Here is a 9,247-nt window from a genome sequence, read left to right as displayed (position 1 = left end):
CTGACCTATGGACCTAGGAGCGAGTTTAATAATGGGTCTCCAGCTGTGGTGAGACTATAACTCTCAGCATGCCTTGACAGCCTGCCCAATGATAATGGTAAAACCGCAGCAATATTTGCATTTTTTATGATTTATTCAGACAAGCGTTGTAAAACTCACCTGCTTCATTAGGGAAAAATTGACGATTTTACATGAGAGTTGCATCAGTATCGAAAAACGGCCGAAAAATCGGAAGCAAATTTGAAAAACCCCCGCGTAAAAAAAAAACGCCCGCGTAAAGAAGTGCATGTCACATCTTGAGACGTTTTTGGAGACGTTTTTCTTTGACTATAGAAAAACAGCTCCAAAAACGGCCGTAAATAACGCTGCGAAAAATGCGAGTTGCTAAAAAAAGGCTGAAAATCAGGAGCTGTTTTCCCTTGAAAACAGCTCTGTATTTTGAGACGTTTTTTAGTAAGCGTGTGAACATAGCCTGATCATCAGTTTTTTTACGTCCATAAAAAATCTGCTTTTTTTCAGCATCTCCTAGCAACCCATCCGTGAAAAAACGGATCGCACTCAGATAGTGTCAGTGTGCAGTTCAATATTTCCACTGACTTAAATGGGCGAGTCCGGCGCCAGAATCGGACCAAACCTGTGCATGCCGCGATTTTCTCTGCATGGACTGATGGTACATGCGGAAAATCTGAGTTATGGATGGACCCGTTGACTTTAATGGGTCAGTGTTCAGTCTGTGTGCTGTCAGTTATACACTCGGACAGCACCCAGACATGTACATCGCTTGTCTGAATAGGCCCTTAACATGCTTTTTTTTTTTGTGATATTGGCCACCAATATGTATGAATGTAGTCTTGCAGTAGGAGTGGTATGTAGGTATACAGGAGTATGGAGGAGCATTCAGCCCGGTCATCTGCAATGAAATACTCCCTCTGCTGGATGATGTGATATCTGGAACAGCGGATGGAGAGATGCTAAAAACTTGGATAAAAGAGAAAATATAAGATTGTGAATAGGCTTCTAGTATTAAAAAGTCCACTAATCCTAGAGTCAACATCCTATAAAAGTACAAAGTTCTAAGATTATTCGCTAACATCACTCACACAGATGTATGGAAATATATCCGGAGGGTCTTTACTCTGGAGATATGAGAAAAAGTAGTGGTTAGGGATTTTTCTGGAATTCCCATTAGTCATGCCATTAAAGATGTTACACTCCAATCTGAAATGCCTGATAACAGGGCACAATAGTCTATATTCAGCAAGATGTAGAGAAGATACTCTATTCGTTGCTATGTAAGTTGAAGGGACATTAAACTAAGCTACAGTTAAAAAAGTGGTTTTGGAGAGACGGGGCTCCCCCTCTCACCCAATCGGCTCCCCACAATGCTTCTATGGCAGCCGGGGGCCTAATAAAGGCCCCAGATATGCCTTTTAGCGAATGCCTGTTAGGCCAATGCAGATGAATGGCCTAACAGATGCCTGTCAGGTTTACACTGACAGACATAATACACTGCAATACAGAATTATTGCAGTGTATTATAAAAACGATCAAATGATCACACAGTAAAGTCCCTTAGTGGGGCTAAATCCGCACATTTAACCCCTTACATGCGGCGCTTGAAAATGAAATTAAATAACGATGCCAATATTGCTGTTTTCTATGACTCCTGCCTTAAAAAACCCCTGTGATTATAAAATGATCAAAAAGTCGCATGTACACCTAAATGGTACCAATAAAAACTACAAGTCGTCCCCAAAAAAAAAAAGCCCTCATACAGCTGCATTGGCACAAAAATAAAAAAAAGTTATGGCTCTTCAAATATGGAGACACGAAAACAAATAATTTTGAAAAAAGTATTTTTACTGTGTAAATATAGTAAAACATACAAAATCTATACAAATTTGGTATTATTGCAATCGTAAGGCTGGGTTCACACGACCTATTTTCAGGCGTAAACGAGATGTACTGTGCCGACGACCTATAATTTACGCGTCGTCATTTTGACAGCTATCAAACGGCGACGCGTAAAATGACTGCCTCGTCAAAGAAGTGCGTAATTTGAGCCGTTTTTCATTGAATTCAATCAAGAACAGCTCAAATTTACGCCCGTCAAAGACGCCTCGCATAATGCGAGGAGGAGCAATTACGTCTGAAACGACGGAGCTGTTTTCTCCTGAAAACAGTCTGTAATTTCAGACGTAAAAGGCAGCTATCGTGTGCACATACCCTAATAACCCGCTGAATAAAGTTATGTTATTTATACCACATGGTAAATTGCTGGGGGTTTTTTCTATTCCCCCCCCCCCAAAAAAAGTTCATAAACGTTAATCAATAAATTATATGTACCCAAAATGGTGCTATACAAAAATAGAAATGGTCCTGCAAAAAACAAGTCCTAAAAAAATATATATATATATATATATATATATATATATAAAAAGCTGTATAAAGCCATGTCGACACAAAAATAAAAAAGTTATAGCTCCTTGAATGCGACGATGGAAAAACATAAAAAATAGCTTGGACATTAAGGCCTAAAACAGGTTGGTCACTAAGGGGTTAAATAATACTATTCTGTTAACAAAATAGCTTCTGCTATAAATATCCGCCCATAAACCATCGAAAGATTGCTACATATCGTATGTTGAAATAATGGAAGGGGTCCAGGCCTCAATAACCTTATTGGCTGTCACCCAACTTTGAAAAATAAATGAAAGAAAAAAAAAAATAGGACAACTTAGGGACTTCTATGAAATATGCCTACTCTCCTGGTATGTCTGGGAAAGTCCGAAGGAAAGGGGAGACCTCCTGGATGAGTAGGCTTTGCTCCTTTATTTCCCTGGTTTCATTGGTGGTCCAATGATGGCAGAAGCCATCATTGAACCACCGATAGCACAACGACCGCCCCTCGGTAAGAGAAGGGGCACTGTTGGTGTCACTAGTTTGGGGGACGCTGTAGCCAGCACTGTTATGTTTTTAGGAGCATTCGGCAGGGGGTGTCTCATTTTTTTAAGGGCGGGGGTATGTCTAAAAATGTTGTTTGTAGCATTTTGTAGGCCAGTATGACATATTCACTGTCAATTAAAAAAAAAAAAAATTTAAGGTGGAAATGTTTTTTTAGTCATAGGGGTCCTACAAACACCTACTAAAAAAACAAAACATTGCAGCCGTCATGGACATAGATCAGAAAAAAGGATTATTGTCACCTCACTTGTGATGATTCACTACGCCGACAGTCACTTGCATACATGTACCCGGCATCTATTAATGTCAGCTTTCTACAGGGGACTATGGGACCAGCCGCTGGAAAGGGAAATAAAGGCACAATACATTTATTTGTCGAGAAGTAATATCTGTAATAGGACAATGACAGGAAACTAATTGTAATAAAGGAGACACTGACAGGAAGTAATATTCTGTATAACGGGACAACAGGAACCAATACATGGGGACAGGAACAATTATAGTCACGAGGAAGGGACAGTGAAGTAGCTGCGACACGTCTGTAGAGAGAGATCAGAGCTACCTGCAACATCAAAATTTGCGTCTATAATATTTGCAAAATACATTCATAGCCCTGCCAAGGAAAATGGTGACATACCGTGGTATGTACAAAAGTGTCCCACCAGATATAAAGGAGTGATATTTATGGGGCAAACATAGCACATTTTTCACATGTTCATTTTCAATTGGCCCCAAAGTCTACGCAAAACAGATATGCCCATAGGTTTCACCCACAGAAACCACCATAAATATCTGGACACACTGCATTTTAAAAAACTAGCCCAACAACGTCCTCCTGTGGGGCAGGGACTGCCCGCATCTGGTATACCAACATTACAGCTTTTACAGTGTTAATCTGGTCACACACTTTTAAATGTCAAAATCTAATGTGTATGGCGGTATCCCAAAATGCCTAGAATGGGCATGTTAGATCTAAAGGGGATCTCCAGGTTGGGGGCTATTTTTTATACTGATGATCGGTGAGGGTACAACTCTCATACCCCGCACCAATCAGCTGTTACGGCTGCCTCCGGGCACCGGAAACTATGCGGCTCCGACCACTGCATAGCAGCCGTGCTGTATCTCTGCTCCTATTCAAGTGAATAGGAGTAGAGTTGCAGCACGGCCGCTGTACTGTGACTGGAGCCTTCTGCTTCCAACACCGACCACTTCATAACTTCCGGTAGCCGGAACAACTGATCGGTACAGGCAGGGCCGCCATCAGGAATTTCAGGGCCCCCTACAGCTAAATTTTCTGGGCCCCCCTACCGTGGCACCGCCTGTTAACGGTACTCCGTCCAGCACTATATCATGCTACCCAGTGCCGCCATCAGGGGGGGGTATTATGGGTACTGATGTGAGAGTAATTGAAAGGGGGGCCCGCCAACTGCCGCGACTTGCCTTTGGTAGAAAAAAAACTGTTTTTTTCACCAAAAGAATGTCGTGAGCTGCGGGCCCCCCTTTCAATTAGGTTTGGCCGGGCCTCTCACATCAGTACCCATAATACCCCCCCTGATGGCGGCCCTGGGTAGCATGGGGGTCGTAATGGGGGCCGTCAAACACTGCCGCCCGTGCGACCGATCGCGCGCATCCGCAAACTCCCGCGTATGCGCACCCGCGACCGCATGAAACCGCGCACCGAATTTTGAGGCAGATTTTGACCTGCCCATACTATCTTGCCGCGTTTTTTGCCCGCGGCGATTGAGGACAGCAGACAAAAAACGCAGGGAAAAATGCATTTTCTGCCTCCCATTGATTTCGATGGGAGGTCAGAGGCGGAACCGCGGCAAGAAAGGACGTGCTGCTTTTTCTTTTTTCCATGACTGGCTCCCATTGATTTCAGATTAAATCAATGGGAGGCGGTTTTGGAAGTTGTTTGGTGCTGATTCTGACGCAGTGTCCGAGTCAATATCAAGGCCCAAAAACTCTGTGAACTGGGGCTTATTGTTAGGGCTTATTCAGACGAACGTGTAATACATCCGTGCAACGTGAGTGATTTTCACGCGCCTCGCACGGACCTATGTTACTCTATGGGGCCGTGCAGACTGTCAGTGATTTTCACGTGCCTCGCACGGACCTATGTTACTCTATGGGGCCGTGCAGACTGTCAGTGATTTTCACGCAGCATGTGTCCGCTGCGTAAAACTCACGACATGTCCGATATTTGTGCATTGTTGGCGCATCACGCACCCATTGAAGTCAATGGGTGCGTGAAAATCACTCCCAGCACTTCCGCAGCAGTATAAACTATGAATGAAAACAGAAAAGCACCACAGAGTGTCATAATGATGGCGGCTGCGCGAAAATCACGCAGCCGCGCATCATATGCTGCTGCCACACGGAGCTGGTATGGACCTTTTGCATGCGCAAAACGCCACATTTTTGCGCACGCAAAAAGCACACGCTCGTGTTAATCCGGCCTTAGGGTAGGAACACACTAGGCATGAACGCTGCAGATTCTATGCAACACATTTTATTGTGGAAAATCCGCAGCGTATTACAGTCGCAGCAGAGTGGGTGAGGTTGAAAAAAATCTCATCCACACGCTGCAAAAATAATGGACCTGCAGTGTGACTTTTTAAGCCGCAGCATGTCAATTTATTCTGTGGAATCGCTGCTCCTCTGTCTTACTTTATGCCTCCTCTTGGTTGACTTACGTTAAGCCAACTTTTCTGCGCCTAAGTTTTGGTGCATATTAAGCCATGCCCCCTTACTCCTAGGTTACATCCTCTTCATTTAAACCACACCCCCTAGTCAAGCAAGGTGCAAAAAAAAAAAAAAATTAACAATTAACCTCCTGGAGATGCAGCCAATTTTCATTTTCATTTTTTCCTCCTCTGTCTCTAACATCATGTCCTCTCTCTATCTGAAACTGAATCTTTCTAAAACTGAGCTCCTGAGTATCTATGTCAAATTGTCTACCCAGGAGAGACAATGCAGACGCCCTTCTGGACTTTGTCTGTATTGCGGCCCCGGAGGCCATATTATGTGCCTGTGTCCCCAGAGGCCAGAGAGACCCCATTGTCTGATTGGAGAGACAAGCCTAGATGGAACGGTACCTAATAAAGCATTCAGTTCCAAGCTGACTATTCCTGTGACCCTAGAATCTGGCGAGAGGACGCATCAAGTTTCTGCCTATCTTGACTCTGGTTCTGCTGCAAACTTTATCAAGAAAGAGCTTGTGGATCCTTTTCAGTTGCCCACAGTCCCCCTAGAGACGTCCTTGGCTGTTGCCTCAGTTAATGGACTGCCTCTGCCTGATTCCATCGTTTCTAAAAGCAAGCCGTTGAAGCTCCAGGTTGGAGTCCTTCACTCTGAACCAATTCCTTTCCTTGTTTTGCCCAAGGCCATCAATCCTGTTCTAGTGGGCCTGCCTTGGCTTCGACTACATGCCCCAGTCCTGGACTGGAATTCTGTAGAGGTCCTCCAATGGGGCTCCAAGTGCCACGGTCGTTGTCTGTTGCAGATCCATCCTGTCAAGCCTCCTCTGCCTCAGTCATTGGTGGGACTGCCTCCCCAGTTTGCTCAGTATGCAGATGTTTTCAGCAAAAGGGAGGCTGAGACGCTGCCTCCTCATCGGACTAATGACTGCCCCATTGAACTGGTTCCTAATGCCTCTCTCCCCCGTGGCCGAGTATATCCTCTCTCCTTGCCGGAGTCTCTATCCATGTCACCCTATATCAAGGAGAATCTGGAGAGGGGTTTCATACGAAAGTCTTCCTCCCCGGCCGGGGCTGGATTCTTCTTTGTTAAAAAGAAGGATGGATCCCTTCGACCCTGCATTGACTACCGTGGTCTCAACCAGATCACGGTCAAGAACAAATACCCGTTGCCACTTATATCTGAGCTGTTTGATCGCATACGAGGAGCCAAAAAAAATTCTAAGCTAGACCTGCGGGGGGCTTATAATCTAGTCCAGATTCGCCAGGGTGATGAATGGAAGACGGCATTTAACACCCGGGACGGGCACTACGAATACCTAGTGATGCCCTTCGGACTGTGTAACGCTCCCGCAGTGTTTCAGGAGTTCGTTAATGATATCTTCCGAGATCTCCTCTATGTCTGTGTTGTTGTTTATCTCGATATTTTGATTTTCTCCCCAGATCCGACGACTCATCGGAGGCATGTCCGTCAGGTTCTACTACGATTAAGGGAGAATCATTTATACGCCAAGCTGGAGAAGTGCATCTTTGAGAGGAGTTCTCTGCCCTTCCTGGGCTACATCATCTCGGATCAAGGCCTCAAGATGGATCCTGAGAAAGTGAAAGCTGTCTTGGAGTGGCAACGTCCTAAAGGCTTATGGGCCATACAGCGGTTCCTGGGATTTGCCAATTTCTACCGGCGGTTTATTCCTAACTTCTCTTCTCTAACGGCTCCCATCTCTACCCTTACCAAGAAGGGTGTGAACGCCAAGGTGTGGACTCCAGAGGCAGAGTCCGCATTTGTTAGCCTCAAGAAAGCCTTCACTTCAGCTTCGATCCTCCATCATCCTGACGCATCTCGGCAGTTCTCACTGGAGGTGGACGCTTCCTCTGTTGGTGCAGGTGCACTTCTGTTCCAGAGGAGCTTCAAAGGAAAGGCAGTAGTATGTGGCTACTACTCAAGACTTTTTTCTTCTGCTGAGCGCAATTACTCCATTGGAGATCGGGAGCTGCTGGCCATCAAATTGGCTCTGGAGGAGTGGAGACATCTTCTAGAGGGCGCTGCTCACCTTATCCTGATCTTCACCGACCACAAAAAACCTTACCTACCTTCAGTCTGCACAACGACTGAATCCCCGTCAAGCCAGCCAGGTGGTCGCTGTTCTTCACCTGTTTCCAGTTTGTGCTCCGCTACCGTCCCACGGACAAGAATGTAAGGGACGATGCCCTGTCTAGATCGTTTGAGACAGAAGACACGGTGGAGTCCCTTCAGACTATCATAGACCCGTCCTGCATTGTCACTGCTTATCCTCTGCAGGTTAGAGACATCCCTCCGGGGAGGATATTTGTTCGGTTGGCAGACAGGAGAAGAATTCTCCGCTGGGGACACAGTTCAAAACTGGCTGGGCACGCTGGTGTCCGTAAAACCCGAGACCTGATTGCTCGCAACTTCTGGTGGCCCACGCTACCTAAAGATGTTCTGGACTTTGTCTCTTCTTGCACAGTGTGTGCCGCTAACAAAGTAACTCACTTCAAGCCTGCCGGCCTGCTTCAACCTCTGCCTGTACCCAATGCCCCCTGGCAGCACATTGCGATGGACTTTGTCACAGACCTTCCCCCCTCAGCAGGATGCAACACTATCTGGGTGGTGGCAGACCGGTTTTCTGAGATGGCATATTTTATCCCGCTGACCGACCTACCTTCTGCTCCTCGACTGGCGAGTCTCTGCATTCTACACATCTTTCGCTTGCATGGCTTCCCTCAACACATTGTGTCCGACCGGGGGGTTCTGTTTACTTCAAAGTTCTGGAGAGCCCTCTGTAAAATCCTGGATGTGAGATTGGACTTCTCCTCAACTTATCACCCCCAGTCCAATGGGCAAGTTGAGAGGATCAACCAGATCATAGAGAATGATCTCCGCCACTTCATCTCTTCACAGCACGATAACTGGGTACAGCTTCTTCCATGGGCTGAGATCTCATACAACAACCACACAAGTGAATCCACCACTTCCACTCGATTTCACATTGTATACAGTCAACATCCTAGAGTCCCTCTCCCAGTGTCGACCACATCTCAAGTACCCGCTGCTGACTCTGCTTATGGGGACTTTTTGCAAATCTGGCAACAGACCCGGTCCTCTATTTTGCTGCCAGTCGATCGCATGAAGCCTCAGTATCTTCCGGGGACTAAAGTCTGGCTGTCCTCTTGGAACATTTGTTTGAAGGTACCCTCATACAAGTTTGCTCCCAGGTTCCTTGGTCCTTTCGAGATTCTACAACAGATAAACCCTGTCTCCTATAAGCTGCGGGTGCCTCCTACCCTCAGAATCCGCAACTCCTTTCACGTGTCCCTCCTGAAGACAGTGGTCCTGAACCGCTACAGCAAGACTTCTACATCACGTTCCAAATTATTATGCAAATGTTATTTTTCGCTGATTTTCCTAAGTAGTCGATGCAAATGACAGTCAGTATAATCTTCAAGCCATCAACCGTTGGAGTATAATGCGAATTTTATTGAACAAATCTACTAATGATAACAGATTTTTTTTTAGAAGTAAAAAACTCAAAATGCACTGTTTCAAATTATTATGCACAACCGAG

The sequence above is a fragment of the Rhinoderma darwinii genome, chromosome 3 (assembly GCF_050947455.1).
Source record: "Rhinoderma darwinii isolate aRhiDar2 chromosome 3, aRhiDar2.hap1, whole genome shotgun sequence".
NCBI lineage: Eukaryota > Metazoa > Chordata > Amphibia > Anura > Rhinodermatidae > Rhinoderma > Rhinoderma darwinii.
This window is presented reverse-complemented; position numbering follows the sequence as displayed.